This window comes from Mytilus galloprovincialis, chromosome 11 (genome assembly GCF_965363235.1).
Source record: "Mytilus galloprovincialis chromosome 11, xbMytGall1.hap1.1, whole genome shotgun sequence".
NCBI lineage: Eukaryota > Metazoa > Mollusca > Bivalvia > Mytilida > Mytilidae > Mytilus > Mytilus galloprovincialis.
Window position 1 is genome coordinate 49,603,341 of NC_134848.1, and position 21,088 is coordinate 49,624,428.

The following is a 21,088-nucleotide window of genomic DNA, read 5'->3' on the forward strand; positions in this document are numbered from 1 at the left end:
GGAAAACATAAATTATAATAAATATGTACATTAAAAGTAAGCCACTAGGTAAATCAATTGGTCAGCACAAAAGAATGTAGCATAAGCAAATGCTTAAATCTTTCATGAGACACAAAGACCTACATAAAATTAGAATTAGCCAAAAACAATCGTCACTTTTGTATATGTTTCTTTTTATAAAAAAGGGAAAGAAAAAAGTCGAAAATGATGCATTTGTGAAAATCATCATAGTATTGCATGCATATTAGTTTGACAACCTGGTAATTTGATATGACTGTCAATTGTGCCCTGCATAGACTCCCCAAGCCGAACAAAAGAATCCAGAATCCGGTAGGAGATCGAGTAAATTCTATATATGTCTATGGACATACAGACAATACCTTATCAATCAACAAATCTACTAAGAAAAAGCAACATCATATAAACATCATTAGAACCCTTCGACAGAATCTCACAGAAATAAAATTGGTTCCTTACGTCACATAACCCAAATTGCCACGATTACCCGAATTGTATTTATTCGGTTAAATAACAGCAAAAATGTTACAAGTTTTCATAGTGACTTAACAGTTTTTTTTATCATTTGACATTATGCACATCTAGCAAATAGTCAAATTTGTCTAAATGATCACAAAACGTCAACAGTTTATATCAAAAGATGAAGTGTTTACTGGAAACAGTAAAATCTACGAAAACGTCGCCATGCGAAATCCATAAAAAGTGATCTTTTAAATATGAGCAAATATAATATGTTACAGGAATCAATTTCTTAATAGTAAGCAAGGAATTTTGTCAAATTATTCTAAATATTCGAAGAAATAATAGAAAACGCCAGTATTAGATTTTTGCGAATTTTAAATTAAGTATGGATGTAATTTTGGTACTCTTCATAACAGAAAAATGGTTCGTTTTGAGGTCAGTTCAAACTCATATTTCTATTATTCAATATGGATTAAACAATATGATCAGTGGAACAATACAGTTCATAAGGATACATCTACAAAATAAACATAAAATGGAAACGTTTATCTAGATCATAAAAAAGACGTAGGTGAAAAACGGTCAAATTAGGTGAAATTTGGGTACCCCTACGTTATTTAAAACATTGTTGTGACGTCATTCTGTTGTTTTAACTGCCGTTCTTTATTTCAATGATTGGACTATCATTTACCTGTAAGAAACCATTATGTTACCTTTAGCTGTCCAATATTTTTAAGAATAGCCCTTCTCTTTCTTAAAACTATTGGACAGCTCAAGGTAGCATAACTGATCCTTACAGGTAAATGATAGTTTAATTACTGCAACAAAAAATAATCTATTAATTACCCCAATCGTTTTCATCATGTAAACAAAAATACAACCAAAGAACAAAATGACAATCATTATTTTTTTTTTTAGTATTAAATCACCTTCCAATACAATACGATTGTCACTCATCAAAACGGTTTCTTGAGGGAAAAAAAAACACTTTTATCAAAACCGTCTTTAGGTTACCAAAATCGATCTCTGGTATTGCTCTTATTTTTTCTTACATCTTGTTCAACTACAATCAAAATGAAAAAGCAATAAAGTAATGCTTCTAAAATTTGAAAGATTATGCCGCAATACAAGGGCCGTGAACAACCTAAACCTTATCCTTTGTGGTGCTCTCGGCAGGCTTCAATAAAAACCTGTCTTCATATGCTGTTCTTTTTTTTTCTCATTCACCTAGTAAAAACTGAAACCGTAGAAGAAACAAGAAACTATTAGGAGAGGACTACATTTTGAAATATAATATAAATATAAAACTTGCCATTATAAGCTGTTTGACAAAATTCTCTTTTTGAAACACAAAACGCATGTACAGGTATTTACGGAAACTATGAGTAGTCCTTGCGCACGCAAAAATCATAATACGCATACCCTGTGTCTCATTTTTAATGTAACAATACATTTTTTTTACCTTTAGCTGTACTTTCTTTTCGTCTATTTTTTAAAGTTGAGCTACTGTTTAAAGGGGTCAACATGTAGGATATATGTAAATGTAAAGAGAGTTTATTCACAAACAAATGTTCATACTTGATGAAAATGTTTTGTCAATATTAGTCATGCTTATATATATTATTTACTCTTTTAGTTTCTGATTAATGCAATTAATAAAGACTTTTCTGAAGGTACCTAATACATTTGATAATTATGTAGGGACATATCAATTCTATTTTTAATAATAGGAATCTTTAAAACATCAAAGCTTAAAGAGGAAGGTAGTATGGATGTACATTAGGTTATAGAAAGCTGATTTTTTTAACAATCATTTTAGATTGATAAAAGAAGTTAAACAATATTGTTTTCTTTGATATGTTTTACGTCTCTTCCCATTTTTATCAAACATATAAAAATAATTACATAGGAAGCAAAACTGTTATCAAAGGACAGTCAGCCTAACAAAAAAGACAAACGCCTTATCCTTCATTTCAAATAAAACTTTAAAAAAGAGATGATCAGTTGCGTAATTTGTGTTAAAATGTGTTGGCGATTTGTGATACTGAATTAACTGGATTGATTGAGTGAGTAAGGGTTTACGTACAGCTTGATGCAGTGAATGAAAACGGACGGTTTGTATTCTCTTTATATTTTCGTATAACTTCTATATTTGATATCCTGGCCAACTAATAGTTCTGTTTTTTTCTTGCAATTGCTTGATCTAACATTGATAATAAGGTCCAATAACAGTTTTTCTTGAAATAGCTTGTTAAAACATTATTATCTCATCTCTAAACAAAATCTGGAGCCTCGCACTCTATAGATATAAATATATGAATATTCATATGATCTATTATTTGTTTAAAGATGTTGTTTCATGCTTTTATTACGAAATGATCAATCAAATCATCAGTATTACACATTTTGTCCTGTAAAAGAATAAACAAGTGATCGTTATTTTAGAATATGTTACAGTAAACCGTTCTCAAGGGTATTTATCAAAGTTTGCAATTATCTATCATGTGGGCGGACTTCAAATTGGTGATATGATACCATTGAAGAATACATAAATTGATGATATTTGTACTTGTCAAACCAAAGCAATTTTTATTTTCAAGAAAAGTAGTAACATGGTTCAACTTCCTATTATTGACCTTGTATCTAAACACATAGAGATACGGTCATATAGGTTCTCCTGTTTTATGTTTCTAACAGGGTAAATGTTTGGAAATAATCTATCAAATACATATTACGTTTCTATAGTTTCCGACAATTTGACTGTACCGATGGTATCCTTGTAGTTGTAGTATTCACGGAGTTTTTAAAAAACTTATCAAAGTTATATTAAGTTTATAAATCGACTGAAATGCATTGCATTTTATGAAATTAAATCGTTTATTTGTCGGGTAAGGACATTTTTCAATAAAATATATTAAAAAAAACACAAGGATTTTTTTATTCATTCACCCATCAAAGATTGATTATTATGTTTCTATTTTGATAATGAGAAATATTTGAACTGTACAAGATTATATATGACAGTCTATAATCTAACGTAATGAGTAGAGTCTGTGTTTGTGATTTATTTAGACTGAAATTGCACTACTGGTGGAGCAGAATCTGATAACTCTCAAAGTAATTTTATCACTGATGATATACAAAAAACACCACCAAAAGCAAACAAAAAACAATGTGCAAGTGAATAACATGGTCTTCATACAATCTTTGAGTATTTAAAGGGAACATAGAACTCTAACAGATATGAAACGAATTAAACTAGTCTAAGAGAAAAAAATAACTACAGTAACAGAATTAATTTCTAAACTTCCTTAATTGGATCTAATTATTGTGCATAGAGCATGTCATTCTGTCAATGCTGCCTTGGAGTTTATCCATACTCAATGAGTTAGTTGTTTACTCAAATATCAAATACCCGTGTAAGATCATCCATCCCGTACAACTTAACATTGTTAAGATGATTGAGTTGATCCGTGCGAGTGATTACATAACTTTCATAACCTTTGTTACACATTTACTAAGCTCCTGTTCTAATGAATGATTTGTTATTTTAACCCGAACTTTACAAGGTTGAGATGCGACGTGAAAGTGATTAAGTGGTTTAAAGATCTTTCTGTTAAAAAACCTGATTGTTGTACAGTTTGAATAGATATGTTGTTTGAATATTTGTTATAACATTACAAATAATGTCTAATGTTTAATGAGTGGGAGTATACTTTGTACGACATTGTATCATATATCCAATTAATCATGACCGACAACTAGTTCCGAAATTTTACTAGATTAATGTTTGGCCTAATAGTAAATACTTGCAAAAGATTAAACAAGCCTTATTCACACTAATACAAACTAATATATGTTTTAACTTTTAAATGTCAATCACTTCCTTGATTAGTTTATTGAATACAAATGTGTCTTGTAAGTTAGTTTTTTTTTCATTACACCCTTTACACGTTTGCAAAAAAAAAACACATGATATAGCATAGCATTAAGGCCAAAAGAAATTAAACCGACTTAACCATTCAAGTTAACCTGAGGGAATTGAAACCTTAGTTAAGCAAAGTTACATAGTCGTATGAACTAGAAATGTACTAATTTGGTTCGATTTTGCCTCTTTTATATCTTCTGCTCAAAATTTTTCACTGTTATTCTACATATGCTTTTATTAACTTTTCAGTTTTACCTTTTCAGTAAAACTTGATGGATTTTGCAGCAATAAAGGCAACTCTGTTACAATTAGAACTATTTTTGTCTTGCCTCATAATATAATATGTAGCTACAGAGCATTTTCCGTGAACGTCAATTTCAGAAATTTTAATCTTAAAGTACCGTTATGATTTAAAAAATCAGATTATAACTAAGTTATTCATTACTTTGACTTTTCATTATCTACAATTATTATACATAACGGAAGTAAACTTTTGAAAATTAATACTAATTGAGTCTCACTTTAGGACAAGACACAGTGTTATTGTGTTGCTTAATCGATAAATAACATTGTTATTTTGTCACATTTGGTTTTTTTTTTATTTTGCTACTAAATAACGTAAGTTGGGTATTAAAACTCTCCTCTATTATATAAAGAATGATAATTTCTTTCTAACTGGAATATTCCGAGGCTGTTCTTTTTCCAATTCATCGCTTAATTTGAATTTATTTTTTTATGGTTCTTCTTATGGCAGTCAACCCATGTTGGATTCTCACCGCGAAACTTTGTATCACTATAATTGATGGTAATAATTCTTACTTATCATGCTTATAACGGATTATAATCATGTGGTTCTAATTAATATATGTAAGACTCAAATCTATGGTGGGTTCCAAATCTATGGCGGATTCCTAATCTATGGTAAATATGACGTAATGCCATCCCAAATCTATGGCGAAAATTTGACACTCCTAATCTATGGCAAGTTGTTTTTTAAATTTTCTAATCATGACGTCATGCCATCCCAAATCTATAGCAGATTTTTTACATCCCAAATCTATGGTAAATTTTGTAAATTCCAATCTATGGCGGATTTTGTTAATATAAGATCTATTGCAAATGTTGTGCAAACGGAAATAATAATGCAGTACCTTTACACGACCAATGACTTGTAAATAGATTACACAAAAGAGAGTGTATTAACTAGTGAAATGAACGTACTTGTATTTTTGTCCATCTGATAAGTTAAGCCTTTATTTTTATAGTTAGTTTTATATCGTACTGTAGTGTAAGGTTGGGATCTCACTAACATGTTTAACCCCGCCACATTATGTATGTACGTGACTGTCCCAAGTTAGGAGCCTGTAGTTCGGTGTTTGCCGTTTGTTTTTGTGTTACATATTTCTTTTTTTTATATAAACAAGGCCGTGAGTTTTTTTGTTTAAATTGTTTTACATTGTTATTTCGGAGCCTTTAATAGCGGACTATGTGGTATAGGCTTTGCTCATTTTTTAAGGCCGTACAGTTACCTATAACTACTAATTTCTGTGTGATGTTGGTCTCTGGTGGAAAGTTGTCTCGTTGGCAATCATAACATTTTATCCTTTTTTGTATGTTTAGTCTAACTTTTCAGTATGGGCATTGTTCTTTGTTGAAGGCGAAACGGTGATCACCTATAGTTGTTTAAAAAACAATATTAGTCTTTTTTTCGTGATTTTTCAGCTTGACCTATAGTTGTTAATGTGGTCTCTTTTGGACACTTGTGTCATTGGCAATCATACCACATCTTCTTTTTTTATAGTAACCAAATTTTATTACCGGTACAATTGAAAAAGCTTAAGAAAGTCTTCATGATATTGAAATGATGTGTCCAGTAAACATAAGCATTGTATACTCTTTTGATTGTCATGTTTAACCAATACATTCAACCAAATAGTACGTCATTAAACAACAAGAAAGCAGTTTCTGTTTGTACAAAAAAATAAACACTTTGACTCTTTACATGCTATTTATTTTCAGCTGATCACATCTTTTTAATTTGATTGCGATTTAAATCAAATTTGTATCCTGTAATTTGGATTTTCTGCTTTTAATTTGCAAATTGACACTACCTTGCCATAGTCCCTCCAAAACGCTTCTGGATTAGAGTCCTTTGAAACCGGCTTCTTCTTTTCCTTTGCTAATTGAAAACCTTCATCTGGAATGGTATTCATGGGTTCCGCCATTTTCAAAATCGGCGGCGCTAGCGACGTCATATGGCGTTATTTGATTGTGACGTTATAAATAACTCTTTTTCCCGGAAAAATAGGCGATTTTAAAATCTGCCATAGATTTGGAGAAAACAAAACCTGCCATAGATTTGAGACGGCATTACGTCATATTTACCATAGATTAGGAATCCGCCATAGATTTGGAACCCGCCATAGATTTGAGTCCTACATATATAAAAGAGAAGACGTGGTATGATTGCCAATGAGACAACTGTCCACAAGAGACCAAAATGACACAGACATTAACAACTACAGGTCACCGTACGGCCTTTAACAATGAGCAAAGCCCATACCGCATAGTCAGCTATAAAAGGTCCCGATAAGACAATGTAAAACAATTCAAACGAGAAAACTAATGGCCTTATTTATATTAAAAAAATGAACAAAAACAAATTTGTAACACATAAACAAACCACAACCACTGAATTACAGGGTCTTGACTTATAAGTTTACAGGTTTTTTTGTACTTTAATGAAAACAAAAAAAAAGGAAAACTTCTGCACATAATATCGATATATAAGGATTTATTTTTGTTTTAGTCTTATTGTGGTAATTTGAAATCGTATTCCCACCATGAAACTCTTTTAATCTCTTTAATTGTCTTCAAATTATAACGTATAACAGATGGTCGTAACACGGCTTAATCTATTCTGTTTGTCAATTTCCTGTATATAATAGTATATAATGTAGTATAATCCTGTTGTTCTGCTCATTTCTGTTTACATATTCTAGACTTTCTAGTGACACAGATTATTTTAATTGTATATCATAAAAAGGTTTAGTAATTATCTATTAAGCCAACACGAATAGACACAAATGACGATGTTTAAATCAAATGTCTCCGTTCTCTCGTGCTACCCCGACGTAATGAATAAATGTATGATATTATATATAACACTTTCGTAGATACCTGATATCTCAAATTGAATAATACCAATGTTTAAGACTGGTGGTACAAAATAAAAATTTAATATTTTGTTATACAACAATTTTCAGAAAAAGGTAGTAAACTTCAGTTTCAAATGATATCGCAGTTGTTACATAAAGTTACTGACTAAGCCTTGAGATTGATAACATTATGACAAGTGTCTAAAGTTACAAAAAAACAAAAAAATACCGAACTCTAAGAAAAATCATCATCGTTAGACATAGTTTATTCATCTTGTGTAAGATTTGTGCATCTGCATGTCTTTTCTTTCCTTGATTTTCTGGGGGAAGGGGATGGGCATTTCTGTCGTTGTAGAGAAAAATTGTTTTATTCAATATTTATAAGAAAACAAATATGTGTTTACTGAAAATGGAAAGACAAAAAAGAGTTTGATTCCGTTGAAACATTGTGGAAAAATTAGTACGCCACTGAGTTTTAAAAATATATTCTTTATTTCAATCGCTTTTATTTTTAAGTCTTGAAAATAAATATTTGTTTTCCAAAATATAAATCATGTCCTCCTGCACCAGACAAAATAAATAGCCAACACTATTACAATGAACCATGGACATGTGATTGTAACTTTACCACATTACTGCAAAAGGGTAAAAGGTTGTTACTTATGCATAGCTAGACACTATTTTATTTCGTTCGTTCAAGCAGATACAAAAATGCACTTTGAGTTGATAAAAGTGTTCTTTTTTTCTTAGTCCAATTCATTTGATACGCTTTTTTATCATTGATTTTTTTCAAGTTTAAGGATTTTAAGATATTCGGAATCCTGAAGTTGTATCTATGTAGTACCAATAAAAATATGTCTGCTCAACCCTGTGCTATGGTTGAAGTTACCTTTTCTGTACATATATTTTCTTTTCATTCTTGTTTTCTTCGTGTATTGATGTCTGTTTGTAGTACAAGGGTTTCTGCTAGTACTGGAAACAAATCATGTATATTAAATTTCGTTGAACCATAATGAGGTTCATCTTTGGAGACAGCAGTATACTAAAGTGACAAATATTTCTCTTGCTTATAACAATATCAGAAATGTGTTTTGATTTTTTGTAAAATTAAATATGACTATGCAACTGATTAATCGTGATGTATAGATTTCTTTCAGTTTAAAAGGCGATGAATTATTTAGAATTATGTAATAGGCAATTTATTGGGTTGCTGTGTCATCACTTTTTCTCTGTGTCAATCGAAAAAAAAAATATTAGTGTTTGATAAATTCATTATTTCGTTTGTTTTTGACGTTTAAATATGTTTTCGTTCCTACAAATAATATCCCACCGAGAATATCCATTAAAGATAACAAGGATTTTACCAGTCGAGTAAACATAAATGCCGGGAAACTAATCTTACCCAATCGACACCTTTTCTTAGAATTTTCTGCAAAAAATAATGAATTCTCGTATCAATTTCTTAATAGGATATCGCTGACGTTAGCAGGTACTTTGAAGACCAAGTCTTACTTAATGAAGCGAGAAAATAGGGAATAAAAGAATCAACTGGAGAATTAAAATTCATTTCTGTAATCAGAAAGCTTTTATAAGGAAACTTAATGAGCACATGCATAGGATTTAAATGACATATCATTCATAATTATCAATTATTTAAATATCTAAAGTTACATTTCACAATTAAATAGATAGCACTTTAAAAGATGCAATGAAATATATACATTTCTCAGCAAATCATGTTAACGTTGTTTTAAAATTTGATCTTATATTCTGCTGAAGCTGTTTCGTCATATTTCTAAATGGTGTCCTCTTACTTGAATTATGTTGAATTGTTATGATTCAGTTAGTGGAAAGGATTGACTGTTATGGCTTAGTGTTTGGGTTAATCATTGTAATGCATTTATATATCAACATTGATAGTGTAGTTATTATTTCTAGTCGTTCCTGTAGTAGTGCTGAGCAATTTCAACTTCTCTGCACCTTAACGTAGACGCAGTTATTGTCATAGTCAGTTTACATCATCTTCACTCCATGATGTCTTGAAAGTTGACAAAAAGAACGCGAGTTATGCCAGACCTTTAGTTGTATGTTTGTCTCATGTTTATAGGATTTAAATGTAAACAATTACTTAAGTGAAAAAAGTAATCGAGTCAATATTCGTAGACTTCAGACTACATAAGAAAGCAAAAACATAATAAATGGTCAATTATTGTATTATATCCCATTTAAAAGAAAATTTTAAGGTCAGAGTAGCCATCAAGTTAATTAAACTGTTGAAATAAAATTATACGCAGCCCTGCTTATATCCCTTTTAAATTCCATCTTTTAAATGAAATGGTTAAGAACATATACTAAACTGACTTATTTCTCCAATATTTTGACGCGTTACCACAGCAACGTCTTTTACATGGAATGGCATTGAATGTATACAACGAGCATATGAATATTCAAACAAGTAACATCTTCAATAAATATCTGTTGAAAAGAACAACTGTTACAGTGAAAAACTGTAACATTGCAATATGAGTGACACTATTACAAATTAATAATGCGCATCAAGTAAACATAAAATATGTAATTTATAATTGTTACGAAATGACAAAAACTCTTGATGTCATAATGTGTTGCAGATGTTCACATTGTTAATTCTTAAACTCAACTGTGACATAAACATAACATTGCAGTTAAAAATGGATTTTTTTCTATTAATATTTTGTTTATGTCATGTACAAATATTGACATATATATGTCCTGTATGTCCTTCAATTCATTTGTATTCTAGTCTTGTCATGTAATGTTGTAATTTTAGTGTTATATCTAAGATTGCCGTAAAAGCGGGAGGTTTGGGTAGCCACAAAACCAGGTTCACCTTATCATTTTCATTAATGTCCTGTACCAAGTAAAGAGCATGGTCATTGTAATCTTATAGTTCAATTCTCTGTGTGTTGCATTGTCGTTTATTTTTTGGGGTTTTTGCTTGGTTAGTATAACACTGCTACTCATGTATCAGTTTGTAATATTTGTTCTCTAGATCTATACTATTACGAATTAATCTAAACAGTTGTGTGGACAAACAGCAAAGTAAGAACAACTCAAAGTAATCCTTTATTGCAGCCTCAAAGTCAATCTTCGTTAGACCGCAGATTTTTATAATAGGTTCACAGCATCTCGCCAAACGCAAAGATTCACTATGTAATTGAAAATGAATAGTTGTGCATCTGTAATTTATTCTTGAAACTTTTTGATACGCATCACATTTTGTCTGACTTAGCAGACTTGATCTTTACTTAATAGCTCAAAAGAGACATGGTTTTCATAATTCAATATTGCAGAAGTCAGTGTATCTGGAGGCAAAAGAAGTTGAAAGATATATACCACTACAATGCAAAACTAAGACAATAAACGGAGAAAACTTTGAAAGAAATGAACGTACTCTACGTTTTATTGTCTGTTCTTTTTATTTTTATCATCAAAAGTCATCAATTTTAATACTTTAGTGTGGTTTTTTTTTAACACATTTTGTACATATTTGTAAAATATTCAATGTTTTGTATCTCTGGAAAAATTACTGTTACATATGTATTTATTCTTGTTGTACCTCGTGCAGCCCTGATGATAAAATGTATGTATATGCAGTGGTCTGACGGACCGATTTTTGACATTACTATCATATACGTTGTCATATTTCCTTGACAGTGCGTTATTGTCAGTTTAATTTAACAGTCTAAACGATCTAATTGGACTCTGAATATTCGTGAAAAAATTGTAACAATTACACATTGTAAACACAACTTATCTGAGTCCTTTTGACAGAAACCTCTCATACTTAATAGAACTGCTTGTCGTACTGTATACCATCCGGTAATGATATTTCAATTCGATTATACTATGAAGGGTGCTATTGAACTGTGACCGTTTGGAAATTTGCAGCAATAACATTATTTGACCACTTTTCTGGACCGTTTAAAAGAAAGCTATATTTCTTAATAAGATTATTTGCCATCAAGTGTAGGAATTATAAAACTGATTTTGGTATTGTTTCAAAGTCATCTAATGCACGCAATTCCTCTTACATGATTTGATAGAAGAGTTGACATGACTATACTTTGACAATCGTACCACAATGACACTTTTTGAAGCATAATTTAATCCTTCGTTCAAACATCGTCGTGCAACATTTTGCTGTGATTTTGTTATCGTTATAAACATGTGAGTGCAGTAAAAAGACATCTGAATTTATACCAAATGTCATCAAAACCACCAAATAACAACCAGTTGCGAATAATTTGCCTTAAGGGCATACGATACAGTTTTGAACCTGTATTTACAAGTTGATGAAAATTTGCATATAGGCTATTTTTTACCTCCTTAAATCAAATATGTCATAAAAAATATACCTTCATGTGCTACTTTTTGAGTAAAATGAGGTCGAAATTTTGTATATTTGCTCAAAATTCAGATTTGTGTCCGTATTTTCTTTTTCGAAAGAACGACGTAACTTTTTTGCTTTAAAAGATAAACACAAATTGTTTTTTGTTAAATAATCGGTAATTTCTGTATTTTATAAGTATTATTGAAAATCATGCAATTTTTATTCCGAAATAACTCTATATTTATCAAATGTTCATGAATAGAGGAAAAAACGTCATTTTTTGCTGCATGTTTATCAAAATTAAAAAAATTGCGCTATTTACAGTTTTATAAAATTTGGGTCACATAATCTCCTTGCAAAATGAAACAAATTGCTGTTTTAAAAAATAGGGGTCCATGCACTCGTTTTCAAATTAAATCAGTTTGAATGATAAAAATCAGTCGAAAAATGCATCTTTTCCCGATATGTCATAGTTTGACGTCGCGAAAATAACATTTTACGTTAGCAACGTCATTACCTTCCCTGTAACTGTATCGTATGCCCTTAAGGGGGCTCCTTGGTCTTAATCATTTTTGTTTTTTTTTTAATGTAGGATTTCGCTATATTTTTTCTATAAATGAACTTTCTTTTATACTTAATAGAAAAAATAAAATTAAAAAAAAATGGGGTCACTGGTCATTTACGCTCACAATCTGCTTTTGTAAAGGTATTTTTTTTTTCTGTATAACTAATAGGAGAAATAGAGGAAATATCGAAATAAAAAAAGAACTTCCTGAAATCGCTCAATTTTTACAATAGATTAGTTTGAGTACAGCTTATTTGAAAATTATAATAAAAAATTTAGGTCACCGATGAGTTAAAAAAGATATATCAATTTTAATGCTAAAAATGACATTTTTGCGCCAAAGGTAGATAATTTGGAGCTTTTTCAATGACATTACATTTTAAAAGTCATCTGGGGCCAAAACGAATTGAACTTTTTGGATGATATTTGTACCATATGATCAAGTAACAACTAACAAAATAAGAAAGAAAATTTGTAAAGGAAATAAACATGTTTAATTTTTTTTCTGATATTTTTATACCCTCGAGCCTCCTTAAACTTGTATAAGTTACAGAACGCGGTACGTGTATTGTTGTATGACTTTTTTTTTCCCCTGTAAGATGTGCTGATTGCAAATCGGTCCAAGGGTGCTACAATAAGCATGTCCATTATCAATAAATGGTTCTACCCTCAAAATTATTTTTCATTTCCATCAAGAAACATAAATTGTTGCAACCATTTCATTAAAAACATATTCAATTTGTGGAGCAAATTTAATGTAAACATTTTTGCATTTGTTTTAACAATATTAATATAACTGATGACGTTTGTTTTTGAAATGTATTATCTCCTTTTCCTTTTAATGTATTGTTTAAGTGCATTTTACAGACACTATCATTTAAAGCATGTTATAAATTATATGCACCAATTTTAACGTGAATGTCTTATTTTTATATTTTTCTAAATTAGAAATTGATTTAATGCGTTAAGCAACCAACATTATGAAATGCCATGTAATTCGTTGCATGTCTGTGTATCATGTTAAATGATGTAAGTTTATATAGGTGCACCTTATATGTTTTTAACATTCAAGTATTTATCAAAACGGCTATTTCTCACAACAGCAAACACGAACAAATATAAGTGTTGTTTAATAAGATGGACTAATGGGTAACTTGGTTTTAAATTAAATTAAATATTGTTATTCATTCGACATTCGAATTGCATGCATAATAAATCTTTATTTTTTAACTTTTTGGACATTTCTTATTATAACGAGTATCATTCAGGGCATCAGTTACGGATACAACTTGGGCAAATCTACTTATTAAATTTTGTAAATGACGATTTTTATTTCTCTAACCTTTTTAACACAAAACCGTTATTTCGTTTTTGCCGTTACTTATCTCCAAAAAGCTGATAGTGAATAAATAAATAAATAATAAAGTTACATATTTCAATGTATAAAAAAGACTACAACCCGACCAAAGGATAGCAAACAGAGGATGGCGGTCTTCGGATGGTCTCTGAATAAAACGTGGACTAGTTCAGTTTAAATTGATACAAATAAGTAGATTTTAATAAGGGTCAGCCGAGAGGAATTGTTGGTAAAAACTGTACTAGGAAAAGGATAAGGGTTCATACAATGCGTCTTATTACGCCCAACGATAGACCTCTCACAGATTTGTTTCAAAGGCTAATGTGCTTTTGTAAACTTTTGTTTTCTTGTCTTTCATTTTTGCTAATGTGCTTTGTCTTATGCCTGTTTATGCTTCTTTGTAAACCTCTTTTTTTTAAGATGAAATTATTAATTAAAACAAAATATTAAATTACAGAAGTGTTAATAAACTTAAGTGTTGTAAAGCTATCATAGTTTTAACACTAAAACTATATGCCGGAAATTAAATGCCAACATTTTTGTCTTTCTATTATATTTACATAATTATTATAGAAAGAATAATAAATGTTCAGTTAGGCTTTGCACTGCATGATACATTATTGCCTTAGAATTAATGGTTCAATTGCATTTTACAGAGAAAAAACATTTAGATCGTTTTATAAACTATATGTATCAATCTGCAGCCCATTTTATAACAAAATAAATGCACTGCTTTGCTATGCTGGTGATTAAATATCTATGCATCTTGTGATAGGTCATATTGGCGCCTTTATTCTATTTGAAGCTATATTGGGTTTGATAAAATCTGATGTTCTATATCAAACACACGCTTAAATTAGAATTGTTTTATAAGATGGGCTAATAAATGAATTGATTTTAAGCGAATTAGTGATGTTATTTATGTATTTCCAGTTATAATAGATCTTCATTTGTGTCTGACTTTTCCGTTTTAAGGATCCAATTACCTACAAAAGTTCATAATAATATAGGAATTATATAATTAAAGATATGACTTTTTCTGTTTTTGTATCGTTCCATCAAACTTTATTGAAAAATTAGGTTTGTATATTGTATTTAGAATGTTTTATATGCTATGAATACAGAAAAACTAAGCTGATATTCGATGGGCTACTTGATTGCTAAATTTTGATATGCATTTGTAAACATACAGTTATATATTTTAAGTGTGTGTGTGTGTGTGTGTGTGTGTGTGTGTGTGTGTGTACATGTGTGCTTATAATAGGGACTCGTTTTATTGTTGTGGTTTTTTATACTTGATTTCATGTTTAATGTTATTGTTCTCAAATAGCAAGATATCATTGGACATCATTGTCTTCAGAATTCTCAAGATTCAAAAGCGTAACCTTGCGTTATTGTGGACGAGAGTAACCTGAAACGATATTTTAATTCACCCACAGGATATTTTATTTTTTATCGTAGTTTGATTATCGTCAGTCTAGCACATTCAGAACGAGAATAGATTTGAGATACCAGATATTTAAAGTATTTGTTTGATAAATTAGCATACAATGCAGTTTAATGCAATTTGAAATAGGGGATTATTTGATGGGGGACAGAAATCCCTGCAAAAGACTGAATACGGACAATTGAGGTTTCTGCAAGGATTTATCGTTCGTCATGTCGATGAGATTAATTTTTTGCTTAATCTGGCACGTCGAAAATATCGAGTTGAGATGACCAATGATAGCATGTGTATCTCTATTTCGCCTATGACGTTGATGTATAAATTGACAACGGTATGTGCGCCCTTAGTTTTTAGCGATAATTTTTCATAACACTCTAATGTGCTGAAAAAGAAAATTATCAGTCAGTAAGATTAAATGAACATTCCGTAAAAAAGTGATAATATGTATTATTTAAAAGGTTTTGCGTTCCCCAATGAATGATTATGTTCATAATGTTATCAGGGATCTCTGCAAACGTTTAAAAGCTGCTTGGTTTATTTTCATCCAACGGTTGCAAATGCATTTCTAAACTTTTGGGTTTTTTTTTTTCTGTAGATAAATTGGAATGGGCAAGCAGTAAGAAAGAAAACAGTACTATAGCTTTTCAATTTTTTTTTCTATTATACTGAAACTTACATGAGATGCATTGCAATAGCTATCTGTTCCAAAATAACAAGCTTTTTAAAATATTGTAATAAATCGATAGAATGAAGATAAAGTAATTGTAAATGTAGGAAAAAAATAAATGTCCGTGGGTTTGTTTTCGAGATATAAGCCATTGAAAATTTGGCGAAAAATAATTCTCTCGTGACTTTTCATACATTTAACATTGGCACCCATATTATAAAATAATAAAAACATAACAAGGATTTTAAAGCACCTTCAAAAATTGTTTTTTCTAAACTAAAGGTGATCATGGTAACATAATTATGAAATGAAAAGTTGGGGTTAGCAGTACATAGATGTAACCAGAATATTCCGAATACTGGCAAAATTTCAAAAACAAGAGGAGCTTACTCATTAACATATAGAATGTGTGGCACTGTTTCAACAATAATCATCAGGTACAATTTTCGATGGGACATGACTGCTCATTCATACATCCTACGCAGTGGATGTTCATGTCGCTTGAGAATTTTTAATTCCGTGTGCGTGTAATATCTATTGAAGATAATTCCAGGAATTTCTAATTAATGCAACAAATATTCAATAATAAAAAAAGAGTTGAAGATACCAAGGTTACTGAGTGTCATTTAATTTTATCATTACAATAGTTAATCGCAACCAAAGGAACATCTGTCAGTTAACTCTATCACCGCAGTTGTCACATGAAATTTCAGCAATATTAAATTGATTTACAAAATAAAAGAATTCCACCCACTTCTTTAGCAATTTACTAGGAAAAGAACTTTTTCTGGGTCCGATAAACATAATATAACTGTTGATAACAAAAGATTGAGCAGGATTAAAGATGCTTTAACTGTTTTGATCTTTTTTAAATTAAAGTTGTTATTCTATCGCTTTCAATTGTTGGTTTTTGTAATTAGATAAAGAAAAATAAAAGTTTTGTATTGGTTCTGTTATTGATTAAAAAATAGTTGCTTAATTCTATTATACGTGTTTTAGAAATAATATGATTACTAGTATTCTGATTATTTTCTGTAAAGTGTATTGGTACAATTTCATAACAAGAATAAATTAACGTTTATGTTAATAAACATATTTTGAGGACATATCATACAACGCAGTATTTTCTAAGTTTTCACCAAAAGAAACTTGAGATAATCGTTTGATATTTAAAGTCGTCAACCAATACAAACGTCAAGAACAGTAATTGTGAAGGACACGATTAAAAACAAAAACTATAATAAATATGTACATTAAAAGTAAGCCACCTGGTAAATCAATTGGTCAGCACAAAAAATGTAGTATTAACAAATGCGTAAATCTAACATGAGACCGTAGACCTAAATTAAATTAGAATAATTACATTACATGTATGTTTTATTATAATACTTTATTCTGATTGGCTAACTGCACATCACGTGTTATTCCGTAAGCAGTTGCATTGCTCAATACAACTTTTCCTTCATGATAACACGTGGTGCAACAATAAAGTGCACAGGTGAATTAAATAAAAAAATATATAAAATTCGTGTTTTCATGATCATAGCTAAAAAATGTAATGCTTCTTTTTGTAATTTTATAGGATTGTAAAAGCGTTGACGGTGCGCACATTTTTAGAATGAAGCGCGTCCGTGCTTCATACAAAATGTACTTTGGTCAACGCTTTTACACCCCAATAAATTAACAAAAAGAAGCATTCAATTCTTAAATAAATCATAAACAACCGTCATTTTTGTATATGTTCCTTCCATTAAAAAGGGAATATAAAAAAGTCGAAAATCATGCATTTGTTATAACCATCCTAGTATTGCATGCATATAAGTTTGACAACATGGTAATTTGATATGACTGTCAATTTTGCCCTACATAGATTCCCTAAGCCGAACAAAAAAATTCAGAATCCGGTCGGAGAACGAGTAAATTCTATATAGTTTTATGGACATTGAGACGTTACCTTATCATAAAACAAATTAAAGATACTAAATATTCATTATATATTGGTTCGATAAATAAGTCAATTGGTATACAAGGCAGTAAAATGCACCTATGATAGCAGTATAATTTGATTACGCACAGAAATGTTCCATACAGCAAATTATATACGGACACTCAAAGATCTGTAACGATTATGTTATATTTGAAAGGCTTTGTCAGCGATCGCTGTAAACGTTTAAGGTTTAACAATCTGATTTGTATATGTGAATACAATGGTTGTGAATACATCTTTCTACATTTTAATCGTTTTTGAATCATATAAATTGGAGTGGACAAGCAGTAATGAAAAAGAACAGAACAAATTTTCATTAAAATATTGTTCTATAATTTTGAAATTTACAACAGGTTCATTGTATAGGTTAAAGAAAAAATCCTTTCAACAAACCTAGTGCGTAGCGCTGTTCCGACGTTTTCCGTTTTTGTAGTTTCAACAATTTTACAACTTTTCAAAACATAAAATATCAATTATAACTTTGAAAAAAATACATATTCGTTAATTTTTGTGTGTTGAATTTTCAATTGGAAAATATCGTGAAAACAAAGACATGTATATTGCATATAAAACTAAACTTTATTTTGCATTGGAATATTCTTCATATTAATTGTATGATTAAATGAACATACTTGAATCATTGTTTTTAGTTTAAAGTACTTTTTCAGTCATCTAAAATGATTCGTGTTTTATTACTATTCCGCAATTATGAGCTGATGTTATCACATGAAACAATGATTGATAGTAATAGTAGAAGACTCTCAAAATGTAAAATCAATTGAGGAGTGAATTGGCCCATAATTAGTTTTACAATTATTTATTTCTGTCAACTTGTGAAGTATGTCGATAAACATTGACTTCCTTCGATTGCAATGTGATCACGTTTGTAAATTATTTCAACTTGAACAAAATTAGATTGCAAAACGATCATCAGCTCTCTTAAAATGATAGTTATAAAGATCTAGCGAGAATTCACTTTTTGTTCAAGGAATCCCATTATTTTGAATGATTGATTAGACATGTTGTTTGAATGTTTGTTATAACATTACCAGTAATGTGTAATGAGTGGGAGTATACTTTGCACGACATTGCGTAGACCTTTATTATATACCAAATAAACATGACAGACAATGATTTACGTGGTTTTACGTAATTATTACTTGAAAATGACAATTATTGAATGCTTGCATAAGTATAAATAAACGTTTCTGGTAATAATACAAACCAATTAATTAATGTTTTGATTTTATAAACATGTTAAAAATGTCCACTACTACCTTGGATAGTTTATCGAATGCAAAAATGTTATTTAAGTTAGCTTTTTTTCATTAAAACCCTTTCAGCATTTTGAAAAAAAAACATCAGTTAAGCATTGCAATAGAAACATAACCAGTCAAACAATTTAAGTTTACCTGAGGGAATTTAAACCTTAGTTAAATAGTTGTATGAAATCGAATTTTAATCATAACGTTTTATGATATTGTATTCCCTACAACATCAACAGGGAGGTTACTAAAAATGTTAATTACATTGGCTTTATATTTCACGAACTTACCACTCGTCTATTGGGACAGGATAAACAGTATTTGCATTTTCTAAAGTAATACAAGTCATATTAAAGGAATAACTCTCGCATAAGGTTCAAATTTGAATTCCGTTTGTATTTTTTAATTTTCAGATTTTACTGATTTTTACTGTTAATTCTTATGCTTTATAACTCTAAATGATTTTATACATTACCCTTCGTTTAGACATACCCAACACGATCTGCTTATTTTAAAGTTAATTGGATTTTCTTGGTTGCTTTTCTATCTATTGATATAATCAAAATGGACTAAAAAGAGTACTTGTTTCGAACAAAAGTAGATTACAATCGTTGTGTGCCTGTTCAAATAAATATAGGCAACAGTAGTATACCGCTGTTCGAAAGTCATTAATATATCGAGAGAATACAAACCCGTGTTACAAACTAAAACTGAGGGAAAAACATCAACCATAAGAGGAAAACAACGATACAACATCCAAATCAGAAGCCTGTAGTTCAGTGGTATTCGTTGGATCATGCCCATCATGTTGTTTTTATTGATTGTTTTGTTATAGAGTATATTCTCAGTTTTCTCAATTGAATTGTGTCATATTTTACATGCTGGGGCCTTCTATAGCCGACTATACAGCATGGGGGTTTTCTCATTTTTGAAGACCGTACGGTTGCCTGTATTTATAGTGGTCAAATTAGCAATAATACCACATTTCCGTTTTTTATACAGTTACATCGTATTTACCGGTGTTGATTAAAATGTGGATTTCCATGAGTTAGGCCGTGTTCACACCAAACGTCATGTACAGTAAACATGTTTTCAATTAGTTTAATGTAATTTTCACTAGTTTCACATTAAATTTGTGCACATATATACACCTTGTTTAATTACCTGTACATAAGATTTGTTCACACTTGTAAACTATATGTCATTTAAATGTTCATTACGAAGAACCGAATGCAATTTTTTCCGACATCTTTTCTAGAATTAAGGGAACGACCATTTGACTTTAAAAAATGGGGAGGGGTAATGCATTTTTCCTTGAAAATATTCTGATCCGCAATTTGATAAAAAAAAAATATTCTGGTCATGCAGATGGTAAAAAAATTATTCTGAATCCAGAGTTTCCCCATACATTATAGTGTTAGATATTCAAAAAAGAATTATTTAATTGCTAGCATTGAAAAAAAAAATTATTTGATTGCTAGAATCGAAAAAAAATGAATAAAAACGTTCTCGCGAAAAAAATCTGACTCAGAAAAAAACAAACCATCCCCCCTATTTGAAGTTAAGTGGTTGCTCCTTTATGAAACCAATTTGATGATTTGCAGTAGTTTGAAGATACTAAAGATGTCTTGGTTACGCATTAGAAAACACTGGCTGTAGCAGAGTGCTTAAATACGAAGCAAAAGGATTGAAATGTCAAGGATCACTACATTTCTATCTTTTCTGTTTGTTTCAACTGTTATTTCTTCTCCAATGAATATTTGGCAATGGGAGGGAGTATTTTTTTTTATTATTATTATTATTTTAAAGTGTATTTTAACGGATTTGAGATACTAGACAAACAAAACAATTTTTTAGTAATG